The sequence below is a fragment of the Eriocheir sinensis genome, unplaced genomic scaffold (genome assembly GCF_024679095.1).
Source record: "Eriocheir sinensis breed Jianghai 21 unplaced genomic scaffold, ASM2467909v1 Scaffold316, whole genome shotgun sequence".
NCBI lineage: Eukaryota > Metazoa > Arthropoda > Malacostraca > Decapoda > Varunidae > Eriocheir > Eriocheir sinensis.
In genome coordinates this window covers 162,458-177,385 of record NW_026111628.1, presented here as the reverse complement: position 1 = coordinate 177,385, position 14,928 = coordinate 162,458, and the positions used below count along the sequence as shown (strand labels likewise).

Here is a 14,928-nt window from a genome sequence, read left to right as displayed (position 1 = left end):
AGGAAACTCTCGACTGGTATAGGGAGAAAGAGGCCCCAAAGTGTGAGGTGTGGTATGAGGGAAGCCTGGGAGGTGATCTTCTTTTCCGTGCTAGAGCGCAGTGTCTGGATGTGAATGCAGGGAACTATAGATGGTCTGAGTCCCGCAGCAAAGTGTGCCAGATGTGTGACAGGGGTGTGGACGAGACTGTGCAGCATGTAGTGCTGGAATGCAAGAAGTATGACAGGGAGAGAACGAAGATGATGCATGTGTTTTTGAGCGAGATGGGACGTGATGTAAACGGGAGGACTGGAAGGGAGTGGATGGTGCTGCTGCTGGGGCTCAGTGGAGAGACGAGTGGACGAGTGATTGAGGCAGTGAAAGAGTTCTTGGAGGGCATGTGGCGTGAAAGATGTAGGGAATGATATCTTGCCCCGAGAACATTGACTTCCCGCATGTTTTGTTTTCTTTTCACAGGAGCTGCCGATATAAAGGCCTGGCTGGGAGAAATCCCGAGCCACCTGTGACATCAAGATCAAGATCAAGATCTCCTCCTCCTCCTCCTTCCTCCCGGTCAGCTGATCCGAGGTGGACGGCGTTCCGCGTGTCGGCCAATTTTCTTGTAATCCAGGACGACACAGACGGCCATGGATGGAAGCAAGGTAGGTAGTCGTGTTATCAGGGATTAGGGCGGGCGAGGAGAGTAAATCAAGGCGAGACAAGTGATAAATAGCAGAAAACATGGCAGGGTGGCGGCGGGCAGGGCGCGTGATGGCGATAAGAATAGTTATTTTATCATTATTATTATTTCCTAATCTACAGTGCCAGGGAGGGAAGCAAAGGAGGTGACGTCTTGTTCAAGGTTAAGGAATCGTCTGGACGGTGAAATAAGGCGTTAAACATGGAAAAATATGAAAAAATATAATTTGTGATGGATGAAGCTGGCTGCGTCGGCTACTAGTGTCTTGATTGCTCTCTTGAAGGTTACCTATGTTAATGAAGGCGTGGAGGAGGTGATAGTTGTGGAAAATAAGGTTGACAGCCTCGGGTGGCGGTGTCGTGACAAGCCTGCCAGAGAGGCGACCCAAGGGTGTGTATGTGTGTGTCCTGAGGTGAGGAGGCAGGCGTTCAGGGGAGGACACTCTGGCAGGGGTCAAGGCAGGGGCTGTGGGCAGAGGGATGGCAGCGGTGACGTGTGTGTGTGTGTGTGTGTGTGTGTGTGTGTGTGTCCTGAGGTGAGGAGGCAGGCGTTCAGGGGAGGACACTCTGGCAGGGGTCAAGGCAGGGGCTGTGGGCAGAGGGATGGCAGGGGTGACGTGTGTGTGTGTTGAGCCAAGCATGCAGGGGCAGGGGCAGAGTCAGGGATGATACCGCAGGGGCAGGAGCAGGGACAGGGGTGTGTGTGTGTGTGGAGAGCGGGACACATGCTGGGGTGTTGGCTCTCTGGGTGTTATTCTATACTTTTCCTCCCTGGTGTGCCCCATGCCAGGGAGGAGTTTTGTGTGTATTCCCCTGTATTATATTGACCCTAAGGAGAGGCAAGGGTGGAAACCTCCCTGTAGGTGAGGCCCCATTAGATTCATTTATTTATTTATTTAATTTTTATGTTGTGGTCTCTAGCGGTGGTAGGCTTTCTTGGGGGTGCCTGCATGGTGGTCATCCCAAGCCTGTCAAGATGCAGCAGGCAAGTGTTAGAGGTGACTGTGGCAGTTTCAAGACACACCAAACCCTCAGAAAAAAATAGTTTGGTTCAGCAGTGAGGTGAACCTGTGTTAACTCACGTGGTTTACTGCACCCAACAAGGATATATTAGAAAAGATAGGGACACTCGGGTTGCAGAGGTTTTGACACTTTCCGGTTCGCCACCTGTGGGTGTTCGCACCTCCGTGATTTCGTGTGCTAGTTGTTTCGCCACTTGAAAGGAGAGGTTCTGCTACTCATCAAGAAAACCTATTAAAATTCTAAAAATGTTAACAAAAAACATCTCCTGCATCCTTTAACCCGTATACAGTGATGTCCTTTGTTAGAGAAAGGGGTCATGGTAGGTTGCATTTTTTTCGTATATTTTTTATTTGCCCATAAAATGAGAAAAGATTTATTTAATTTTATTGCTTTGATATTATACGTATGTTGAGTGACAAATATTATCAATACAAACAAAATTAAAGGCCATATAATGGCTCAAAAAGGGAATTGAATATATACGTACTAAAAGCTTCCATAAGAGGTATGTATACTATATTGGTAATAATAAACAGTGCACAGGTAAAAAATCTGAAAGTGTTAAAAAACATGCCGCTCCTGCATGCCACCTCTTCTAGTCTCAGTTACGAATCATTCATTGCCGCGGACGTTGGGTTAGGTCCAAGCCCAACTATTATTGCTCAAGCTCTTAGAAATGCTTCAGTGCACAGGTCGCCATCCTCGTATCTGTCCCATAGGTCGAAGAGACGGCCATGCAATCGAGCGTTTTGGGTGGGGGAGCGTATTTAAACTACATACTCCAACCGAACGTTACATAACCTCCTAACCTGGCCTACAGTAACCTTACCTAACATTACTGCCACAAGACACTGAGGCTGAAGGAACAATATTAACTAACCTAACGCACACTACAGTAACCTTACCTAACATTACTGCCACAAGACACTGCGGCTGAAGGAACAATATTAACTAACCTAACGCACACTACAGTAACCTTACCTAACATTACTGCCACAAGACACTGAGGCTGAAGGAACAATATTAACTCAACTAACCTAACGCACACTACAGTAACCTTACCTAACATTACTGCCACAAGACACTTAGGCTGTGTGTGACAACTAGCTTAATGGTGTGTCGAGATGGTAGCATATAGTAAGGCGTGTTCTTTGGGGCGCCAACAGTGTGTCCGGTTACTGGTTTGGATGTCACGGCCTCAATGGCTCACGGCTTACACGGCAAGGACTCCTTCATTGCTCCTGGAAACTTATAGCAAATAGTGGTGTGAACCAAACAACTGAAAAAATAGCCACAAATGTGTGTGTGGGAACCTGGGGAGTCGCTGGTCAGGAGTTAGTTATAATATATATGGCTAGGCTTAAAAGAATATATGGCTGGGTTAGTTAAAATATACATATATGACTAGGGCTGAAAATATATGGCTGTGTTAGTTTAAATATATGGCTGTGTTAGTTTAAATATATGGCTGGGTTAGTTAAAATATACATATATGACTAGGGTTGAAAATATATGGCTGTGTTAGTTTAAATATATGGCTGTGTTAGTTTAAATATATGGCTGTGTTAGTTTAAATATATGGCTGGGTTAGTTAAAATATACATATATGACTAGGGTTGTAAATATATGGCTGTGTTAGTTTAAATATATGGCTGGGTTAGTTAAAATATAGTTTTAAATATATGGCTGTGTTAGTTTAAATATATGGCTGTGTTAGTTTAAATATATGGCTGTGTTAGTTTAAATATATGGCTGTGTTAGTTTAAATATATGGCTGGGTTAGTTAAAATATATGGCTGTGTTAGTTTAAATATATGGCTGTGTTAGTTTAAATATATGGCTGTGTTAGTTTAAATATATGGCTGTGTTAGTTTAAATATATGGCTGTGTTAGTTTAAATATATGGCTGGAGTTAGTTAAGAATCCTTATAATACTTAGCAAACCCAACACTAGGGTAAGGTGATGTACTCTCCGGTGCTAAATCTCCCACAGATATACTAATTGGACTTTGCCACACAGATGCTGGACTTTGTGGACCCTGGCGGCCATGAGGAGGTGTCCATGGGCGCTGGGCAAGGCCGAGGGCGAGGAGTACAGCACACTGGATGAGGGGGACCATGGTAAGGGGTGGAGTGCTTGCTTCAATTCTCTGTTCAGCTATTTTCTTTTCCTTAGGCCAAAAATTCAGACTACCAAAAAGGATAATATTAGTCAAAATTTGTCCTAAAAAAAGATATAATTGCTGAAGTGCCATGCTCTTACTGATGAACATGAATTAGCATAGAAACACACACACACACACACACACAAAGAAATATAGAGGTTTGGAACAGACTAAGTGAAAAATAGTGCAGAGCTTCAAGGAAAAGTTGGATAATTATAGGTACGGAGACGGGACCACACCAGCGTAAGCCCAGGCCTGTAAAATTACAACTAGGTAAATACACACACACACATGCAGACTCACCATTCTGATAGCCCAGTGGAAAAAGCTCTGCTGTGTGGATCTTAAATGCCACTCTAAGCGAGAAAAATGAGAAAAAATCATCATCACACAAACCATTTCATAATATTTATCAACGCATTTGTGATCAGTTTATGCATCATCTAAGTTTGGGGGTTTATATTATGGCAAAAATTTGGCCCATCGCTGCTACACACGGTAAAGCCACACATTTGGCCCGTCGCTGCTACCGGGCTAAGAAACTACCCTTGGAAATAATCACAACTCCTATGAAAGCCTTGTCATTGTGTGTGTGTGTGTGTGTGTGTGTGTGTGTGTGTGTGTGTGTGTGTGTGTGCGTCAAAATGTTTAAGAATCTGGTCCTCCTTCACCATTACTTATACCCTAATAATTCTCACCATCAGTCAGTTACCACCCCCTTTACCCCTTCCAGGATGGTGCAGGGCTCTCAGGAGATGGACAAGCAGAAACAGGGGACCAGAACTCACAGGTGTTCTTCATTGAGTGTGTGAGTGCTGCTGTCGTCACCATGAACACCTGCTCGGAGGCACCAAGTGAGTAGATGACGCTACCCAGAGTGACTGAAACAGGGAGGGCTTTGGGGAGTGAATCAGGGCTTGGGGTATCTGAGGTACAGTGAAATAGGGCTTAGAGAGGAGCTGGGGGAGTTAAACAGGGCTTGAGGTATCTGAGGTACAGTGAAACAGGGCTTAGAGAGGAGCTGGGGGAGTGAAACAGGGCTTGGGGAAGATATATCTAGGCTTGGGGGTGTCTGAGGTTGAGTGAAACAGGGCTTACATAAGTTCCTAAGTGTGTGTGTGTGTGTGTGTTTGTGTGTGTGTACTGCCCCTCACACAAGGCATAAAGGTGTATATATATATATATATATATATATATATATATATATATATATATATATATATATATATATATATATATATATATCTATATATATATATATATATATATATATATATATATATATATATATATATATATTTTTTGCAAGGTTTTGAATTTTTATGTTAAATTTTACTCCCAACAAATTATTTTATCACAGGGACAAAGGTCTGTACTAAATGTCTGGGCACCTCAGTTCACCTATTTGAAAAGCCTCTCTAGTACTTGTTAGTGTCCATGGGGTGTTTCGGGATGCTGGTAATAGTTTTAACATGCCCTCTGCACCTTGAATGGGAAAATCACCCATGGAAGCAATGTTAATCTTCACTGTGGCCTTGGGAAACAGTCATAATAGAGGCTGAAACTCTCTCGTATAAGTTGCTGACTTTTCACGGACTGTTTTGTGATGCTGGTTATAGTTTGACATGGCTTCTGCATCTTGAAAGGGAAAATCACCTATGAAATCCTGGATAATCTTTTATGTGGCCTTGGGAAACAGTTGTAATGGGATATCATTATGTATAACAATATTGACCTAAGAACATTTAATTCTTTATTTTTCCAAGGCAAGAGTGACCCCCAAACCCTCCCTTCCACAGGACCCGTCAAGCCAGTAGTCCGCCCTGCAAGACTGCCTGGTCATGATGGGGTCCAGCCTTGCACAGAACTGCTTGGCTGGCTGGCTGGCTGGCCAGTGCCACAAGTTGGTGGTGACAAAGTAATGCCCTCCATGACTGCTTCAGCCTGATGGATGGATCTCATGGTAGGGTATGATGGGCTGAGAGAGAAGGATGATGATGTAGCAAGGTAAGGCTACATCAGTTTATTTTACCCTGCTGCCAACGAGTGAACTTTTGATATGCAGTTTGGAATGTCTGTCAACTTAAGGTGTCTGGTGCAGTTTAGGGAAGGGTTAACTTTCTTTTTTTCAGCCTATGTTAAGAGCAGGGAAAGTGTAGAGTGACAGAACTTAGAGGAAGAGAAGGAAAAGGAATGTCAGTTAGAGAAGGGAGGGAAGGAGAATATGGATAAGGATGGGGTGAGAGAGAAAGGAAGAGAAGGGAAGGAAAGAAGTATAAAGAAAAAACTGGAAATGAAAGGAAAATAGAGGAAGGAGAATGTGCAAATACCAAGATGGAGACAGAGAGAGAGAAAGGAAAGAAGGAAGGAAAGAGATATATATAAAGAAAAGATTAGGAACAAGAGGAAAATAAATAAAGGATGAGGAGGAGGAGGAGGTAGAAAATACAAATAAAGATGGAGACAGAGAGAGAGAAAGGAAGGAAGGAGAATATTCAAATAAAGATTGAGAGGAAGAGAATGGTCATCTGTTTTGCCCCCTGCTAGTTGAGCACTCCTGGTCGCATGTTCCTGAAGTCTCTGCGGGTGTGTGGTCCCTGAGTGAAGACGCTCGGCTGTAACAGCAGCTAACCACAGGCTGTTCTGGAAAATACTCTCATTGTGATTCCCCTCCCAAAATTACCTTAAGTAACTCCAAGCAAACCTTGCCTAACTTTCCTAACCTAACCTCACCTATCCTGCCCTGCTCAAGAGTACAGACTTGGGGAATATGCCTCCTGGTAACCCCTGTCATGGCCTGCAGGTGTGTGGTGACCCAGGCTGTGGAGGGTGGCTGCCACACTCACTGCTCCAGCCACTCACAGCTGTACCTCAGGAGCCAGACACCATCTGCTTCACTCCTGCCCAGACTTTGCCACTCACACCCAACAGCTGCTTCATCTTAAGGTAGGACTGCTTGATTATTAATATTGTTATTATTATTATCATTATTATTATTATTATTATTATTATTATTATTATTATTATTATTATTGTAGTTATTATTATTATTATTATCATTATTATTATTATTATTATTATTATTATTATTATTATTAAGCCAAGAAACAGGCCCTGCTGGAAAGAGTCAAAGGCTATAAACCAGAGGGTGAGTGACATTGTTATGAATATTAAGAACATTTTCTTCAGTAATCTTTGACAGAGTTGCAGTGTTATGATAAATGAAATTATAAAACTTAGGTTGCAAAGCAGCCTGAATCTACGACCTGTTGTTCGTTGTTTTTAGGTCTACAAAAACTTCTTTACTCTCAATTTTAGGCACTTGATACACTAAAGCAATTAATAAATCATGAACACAGACTTTACTTGTTCATTATGTATTTATACCTTGGAGGAAGATTTATACCACTTGGCATTCCAAACCAAAACAAACCTTCATCTTTTGACCTGTATCGCTTTTCATCGGCTCATCACGGCCATCACTTCTTCTGGTACTAACTCCCCTCTCTGCCTCTCGTAGTTGCTACATTCTACAATTAGGTGTTCCACTGTTTCTTTCTCCCCAGTGTCCTAGACAGCTACAGCCCTTTGTGTTACTAAGTCTCATACCTGTCAAGCTACTGTGGTGTCTTGCCATAAGATTTTGCGTTAGAGACCATAAGTTTGTGTTGAAAAGACTTCCGACGGACTCAAGCAGGGTGCACGAGATACCCCCCCCACACACACACACTAATCGTAATAGTAACCGTTACTCAGCATGCTCACATGGATTTAAATATGGCGCGTACGATATATTTAAAATTGTTTAAAACAAACATGTTAACCCTCTCGCGCACAGTGAGTTTCCAGTAAGTTTCTCTTCCACTCACCATGCATCTCTCAGGCCCGACCAGCCTTTTTTTGCCGCCGCGAAACTCTTACCTTTCAGTATGTATTTTACCATCACAGATATGTCGTACCCCAATAAATTTGGTATCAATGGCTTCATAAAGACTTGTACTAGAACATGCGCAAATAAAAATAGAGGAAAAAATATATATAAACAATAGAAGCTCGTTTCAAGTCTCCGTATAGAGTATTGTAGACAATAAATCCTAAGTACCAACTCTTCCCCACTTGCTATCTCTAATTTTTGTGGTAACTTTTCACCCGATTATATGTTTCGAAGCGGAATAAAGTGAGGATTCTTATGGTATCCTCAAAATCTTCATTCGCCTATTAGTTCCTGAATTACTGCAACAAAACTGTATTTTTTCCTCTCCCATCAGAGTAGCCTAACAACTAAAAATCGCTCCATGCTCCTCCATTTACGCTCTTTAGAAAGGTTGCCATATGTTATCATTAAGAAACTTATCCCGACAAATGACGCTCCAAATTTGACGCACTTCCACTGAAAACTTAATTTTTAATCAATTTTTTTACTTCTATGACGTGTTTCGCATCATCGTGCGCCAGGACCTTTTACCTTTGATGATGCGAAACGCGTCATCGTGTGCGAGAGGGTTAAAAAAAAAACATTGCCAGCGGAGAAAAAAATGTAAGATTTTCAACTTACGCCGTAAAACTTGAAAATCGCCGAAATTACGTAAGACTTACGCAAAAAACGTAAGACTTGACAGGTATGAAGTCTTGGTGAGAGTGAGTTCGGCCCCTCAGCGGCTCCTTTTGGTACTGTGCGGGTTTCGGCCTTTTGAATATCTCATTACCACGAGTTCTACCGACTAGATTCTGTTCGGTACTTTCCAGATTGAACATAAGTAAGTCTTCGTGGAATCTATTGGAAAAATGGTTCAAGCTATACATGCGGCAGGAGATTAGACAAAAATGCGAGAATGGTGTAAGCTTGGGTGCGAGTATTTAGCTTGTAATAACTGAATGGTAGAGTGTTTCTCACCACTTCACCTGAAATATGTTAGCATAAACACTTGGGATCAATGTCTTGTTGACTATAGGCACAGTGCATCATGACTTATCACGAGAGATTTTAAAGTGTGCGAGTCTTCATAGCATCAACAGGCCTTGACTCTGTTTTAGTTAAAGTAGCTAGCGATCACTGGCAATTTTGGGGGGACAGAACTCCTCTAATTGTCGCTGACTGTATGGCTTGTCCCATTGCCTCATGCAGTGTGTGTGTGTGTGTGTGTGTGTGTGTGTGTGTGTGTGTGTGTGTGTGTATTCACCTAGTTGTGCCATACGGGAAAAGAGCTGCGCTCACGCTGTCCCGTCTCCATATCCTCTCTTATCCAACTTTTTCTTAAAATCATGAATGTTTCTTTCACAAACCACCTCCTCCTCCAGTCCATTCCACAACTCTATGCTTCTGTTTGGGAAGCTAAACTTTTTCACATCTTGCCTACACGTGGTTGCCCTCAACTTCTTTCCATGTCCTCTCGTTTCTCTCTCACTCTACACACTCCAGATTCTCCACCTGCTCGCCACCCTGTACACCACTATCAGGTCTCCTCTTTCTCTTCTTCTCTCCAGGGTTGTGAGCCCCATGCTATTGAGTCTCTCCTCGTAAGTCCGATCCCTAAGTTCCGGTACCATCTTAGTTGCCATTCTCTGTACTCTTTCCAGCTTTCTTATGTTCTTCTTTTTATGAGGAGACCAGACCACTGCTGCATACTCCAACCTTGGCCTTATCATTGTAACTATTATTTTCTTCATCATCTCCTCGTCCAAATACACAAATGCCGTCCTTATGTTCCTCAGCAAGTTCATAGTTTGTCCCGTTATCCTGTTGATGTGTTTGTCCGGTGACATGTTCTCTGAGACAGTCACTCCCAAATCTTTTTCTTCCACTCCTCTGCATATTATCTCACTTCCCATCTTATAATCATATTCACATCTACTGCTCCTCCCAAACTCTATTTTTTTTACATTTCCCAAGGTTGAACTCCATCTGCCATGTACCACTCCACTCCCATATTTTGTCCAGGTCCCTCTGCAATGCCTCACAGTCCTTCACATCATTGACTCGTCTCAATAGCTTTGCATCATCTGCAAACAAACTCACATGGCTGGTCACTCCGTCCACCATATCATTTATATAAACAGCAAACATTATTGGCGCCAGCGCCGAACCTTGTGGGACCCCACTCCTCACTGGGCACCAGTTGGAAGCCTTGTCCTTGATTATTGTCCTCATTTCCCTGTTAGTTAGGAAGTCCTCCAGCCACTTGATCAGTCCATCACCCTCCACCCCTATTTTTAATCTTCCAAATTAATCTTCTGTGCGGTACTTTGTCGAATGCCTTTTTCAAATCCAGGTACTCATCCCCCAGCCTATGCTTATGTACATATATATATATATATATATATATATATATATATATATATATATATATATATATATATATATATATATATATATATATATATATATATATATATATATATATATATATATATATATATCGAAAAACCGGATTATCCGAGTGATCTGGATAATGCAATTAAATTCTATACTAAAACGTTATAAAACATCAAAAATAAATAAAAGTAACTACATATGTACTATATTATAACATTTAAAATTGATAAGAACAGTTAAAATGAATATGCTTTCTAATACGTATTGCCGGAAATGGCTTGTAACGAATAGATCAATGTATTGAACAAAAACAAACCTTGACTCAACAACTTCCACGTCACGCACCTTCGCCCAGCTTAAAGGACACGTAGGTGCAGCTGAACAAACAAACTACTGCGACTACTCTCACACCGGCTCTCAAGACAACAACCACAAACACGACTCCTCTCCACTCATGCCACATTCCCTTCCAACATACGAGTTGCGCGATAATATGAGTCATCATACTGTCTCCACCTGCACGATGCATCAAGGTCACACTTGCAAGCTTACAACCATTCACAATCGCACTCTACAACATTCACAATTCAGATCTGCAACGCTCTAAGTATCAACATACACTGGTCCAGACAAGGAGACACACAGACAAACATACAATAAAACACATTTACATCCATGTTTTAAGCGTACTACTTTGTTTAGCGTAGCGTGTGTTTGTTGGTTTCATTGTTTACATCGGCAGTCAGCAGCAGCGACAGCATCCTCATCCATCTGGCTAATAGTCCCGTCCATACTGCTTACATGTGTTCTAATGAGAAAATAAGAACCAAGGTGTGCAAGATCAAAGTGATATTCGCATCCAAACGAAGAAAGCAAGACACAATGCCGAAACGATCAAACTGGCGGCAAATTCGAAATAGCGGCCATAATAATCTGGATTATCCGAAAATCGCTTATTATCCGAAAAGAGGCTTCCCCATTCCATTTCGGATAATCAGGGTTTTACTGTATATATATACTATATATATATATATATATATATATATATATATATATATATATATATATATATATATATATATATATATATATATATATATATATATATGCTGTCCTGAAGACCACCCTCAGCAGGCTCTGAAAAGCCTATATATATATATATATATACAGTTACACATGGGCCAAAGATATACATGTGTGCAAGAGACCACCCATCAGCAGGCGCTAGAAAAAGCCTGGCCATGATGAAATCCATGAATGAGCTCCAGGGGCATGAGCCAGTAATAATGGCGCCAATTATAAACAATTACCTGCGCCATGATGAAACAGGCCAACCATCAGACCCCATAGGGAATTATCCTGCACCAGCGCTCCCAGGCCAACCATCAGACCATAGATTATCCTGCAGCGCGCAATAGGCCACATGTAATATATATATATATATATATATATATATATATATATATATATATATATATATATATATATATATATATATATATATATATATATATATATATATATATATATATATATATATATATATATATATATATATATATATATATATATATATAGGCAGACTACTCCACATGCTGTCTAAGACCACCCATCAGCAAACAGAAAAACACTGTTTACAGCATAAATGAAATCTGAATGAGCTCCAGAGAGAGCATGGGCAATATATATATATATATATATATATATTACCTGCGCCATGATGGGCTCAACCATCAGACCCATAGGTGTCCTACCAGCATATATATATATATATATATATATATATATATATATATATATATATTAAAAAAGTAAATAAATAAAATATATTTTTTTTTTACCGTGTTTTTTTCCAGCCTGTCTCCAAGTGTATATTTATGAACCATTATTTGCAGGATCAGCAGATGTGGAACCACCACCACCACCACCACCACAGAGCCACTCACTGCCACAGAAGGAGGGAAGCAGGTATGTATGTGTGTGTGTGTGTGTGTGTTATTATTATTATTATTATTATTATTATATTTGTGTGTTGGGCTGAATTAAAGCCCAGTCCAACAGAATCCTGTTGGCAGTAAGGCAGAGCACCAGGTACTGGTATTGTGGCAGTGCTGTGCCAATCGAGCACACCAGTCAGGGCACCAGTCTGCTCATCAGTCTGGTGCTGTTGTGCAAGTCAGTACTCTTAGGACCTGTCCTGTGCTGGTACCTGCCCAGCCCAGCCCTACCCCAGCTGGACCTGTGTGTTAACCCTTTTGATGCTAAATCCTTTACGGCATTACAGTGGACCAGCGTAACTTTGCCGGTGGTGCTAGAAATCATGCAGCGTGGACCAGCGTAACACCGGTGGTGCTAAATCGCACGGCGAGGACTAGCGTAACTTGCCCACGGTGGTGCTAAATCCTTGCAGCGTGGACCAGCGTAACTGCCGGTGGTGCTAAATCCTTGCAGCGTGGACTAGCGTAACTTGCCGGTGGTGCTAAATCGCCTTGGCGAGGACTAAGCGTAACACCCGGTGGTGCTAAATCCCTTGCAGCGTGGACCAGCGTAACTTGCCGGTGGTGCTAAATCCCTTTGCAGCGAGGACCAAAGCGTAACTTTGCCGGTGGTGCTAAATCCTTTGCAGCGTGGACCAGCGTAACTTGCCGGTGGTGCTAAATCGCGCAGCGTGGACCAGCGTAACTTGCCGGTGTGCTAATCCTTGCAGCACGTGGTTAACGTAACACCGGTAGTGCTAAACCCTTGCCCTGTGATCACCAGTCGCACTCAAATTTCCCGCGTGTGAGTGTTCTAACACTATTTCTCACTCCACAGCATTCCCAATTCAGTGGGTTTTCCACTAAATTTGGTGGAAAATCATATCAGCCTAAAGCGGAATAGCGCAGAAAATCTACGGACGAGTAACTGGTGGATGTAGTTGTTCAATATAGCGCCATTTTTGCATAGTTTCACCTATCAACTGACTGATTTTTTGACCAAATAGTGGTAAATTTTGCAATTGGCAATACTACCCTGCCAGCATCTCCTCAAGAGATCTACTCAGTAGTTACCTCAATATGGCTGACTGTCGCACACGGACAAATGTACGTCTTCACAGGCAACACCCCATGAACGTGCCTGTACTTTTGAGGGAGAGGCTTACATAACCGAATCTTATAGATCTTAGCCTCCTCTTTCCAATGGTGGTTTGTTTTTTAGCTGTGAATAGTTTTTCAGATACAGAGGTTAAAAGGGCGAGCACTAGCGTCACTTGCTGAACGTGCCTGTACGTTTGCAAGAGAGGCTTACATAACCGAACATTATAGATCTTGGCCTCCTCTTTCCAATGTTTTTTTATTTTTTTTAGCTGTGATGAATAGTTTTTGAGATGCAGAGGTTAAAAGAGACCCCCCTCCCTCAGCTGGGCTGCTTGGTGCGCCTGGGGATAGTCTCGCTGCGAGGATTAGCAATGAAAGGGTTAACAGCTGCTGGCAGGTATGATTCAGTGTTCCAGAACACTGATCTCTGAATCTAAGGATTGGTTAAGTCTGTGCAAAGCTTGAAGCCACAGCCAGCTTTGGTTCCTGGGCCCATGTAAGGTTTGGGACGTCAGTGAGTGGCAGGCAGTGATGAAACACTGCTGCCTAAGTAATGAGTATTTTAATGCCCTCACTACCATGTGTTTATGCCAAAACAACACTGGCTGCCTGTCTTGCCTGCCCAAAACAAAGTAAATGTCACCTCCTGCCTGTAACATGCTCTAAGTACTGATGGCTGTGATATTTTGAAAGTGTTACCTGATTAATATTGGAAATGCAAACCACAGTAGTAATGATGTTTTGTATGCATTTATTTCAGTCTGCTTATAATGGCTGACAACCACAACAAAAATCAGACATAGCATTGTTGTCTTGCACAGTTTAGAAACAAAACAATTGCTCTAGTTGGTTGGTGACCAAGAAAACTATGCACACCTGGTGACTTTGTAAACTGTAACATTTGTTCTTCCTCAAGTCAAGCCAGTAATAGCTTAACACATGCCAGTGTAATGTACAGCTTCATGTCTACAGCCAAGGAATGCAGGAATTATTGTTTTGTGCCAAAGTATGAAACATATAGTGTTTACTTTCATAATGGGATAACAAACCATTGGGTAGGGCACTCAGTACACTTGTAATGGAGTGTGTTAGCACCGACAAAAGTGAAGTGACCTAGTGCCACACAACTTATTGGAATTTATAATAATCATCATCATAATAATAATAATAATAATAGTAATAATAATAATAATATAATTGTAGGTTTTATTGATGAAGAAAGTTATATCATGGCTGGCATGTACAGTCGCGATATGAAGTGATGTCACCGGCTGCTTTGGGATTCAAACCTGTGACCAGCGTGACCGGGAGGCCACTCCTTACCGAGTCAGCCAAGAAATTTCACTGGCCTGAAGTGGGTTGTAGAGCTCGTTCATCAGGCACATAGTGCCACACACACACACACACACACATGTATGTATGTATATATATATATATATATATATATATATATATATATATATATATATATATATATATATATATATATATATATATATATATATATATATATATATATATATATATATATTTTTATTTTTTTTTGCAATAACATATTAACGCCGTATAACTAAGTGTTTTATAAAGAATAAGCACACGATGTGAGGCTTCTAAATCATTTTGAGGTTGTCTTCAGTACTGAAGAACAACACATGACACTACTGAGTTACAT

General features: G+C 41.5%; 1 long non-coding RNA gene across 2 annotated transcripts; it reads left to right on the top strand.

Moving 5' to 3' along the window:
• The first annotated feature begins 542 nt into the window (after positions 1–542).
• On the top strand, positions 543–9,447 carry LOC126991659 (uncharacterized). 2 transcript variants are annotated; one of them, XR_007745735.1, is made up of 6 exons: positions 543–641; positions 3,722–3,822; positions 4,600–4,720; positions 5,666–5,829; positions 6,670–6,812; positions 9,351–9,447. It is a non-coding gene; the product is annotated as an uncharacterized LOC126991659 (long non-coding RNA). The 2 variants fall into 2 exon arrangements; XR_007745734.1 differs by having other exon boundaries at positions 5,666–5,873.
• Positions 9,448–14,928: the final 5,481 nt, after the last annotated feature.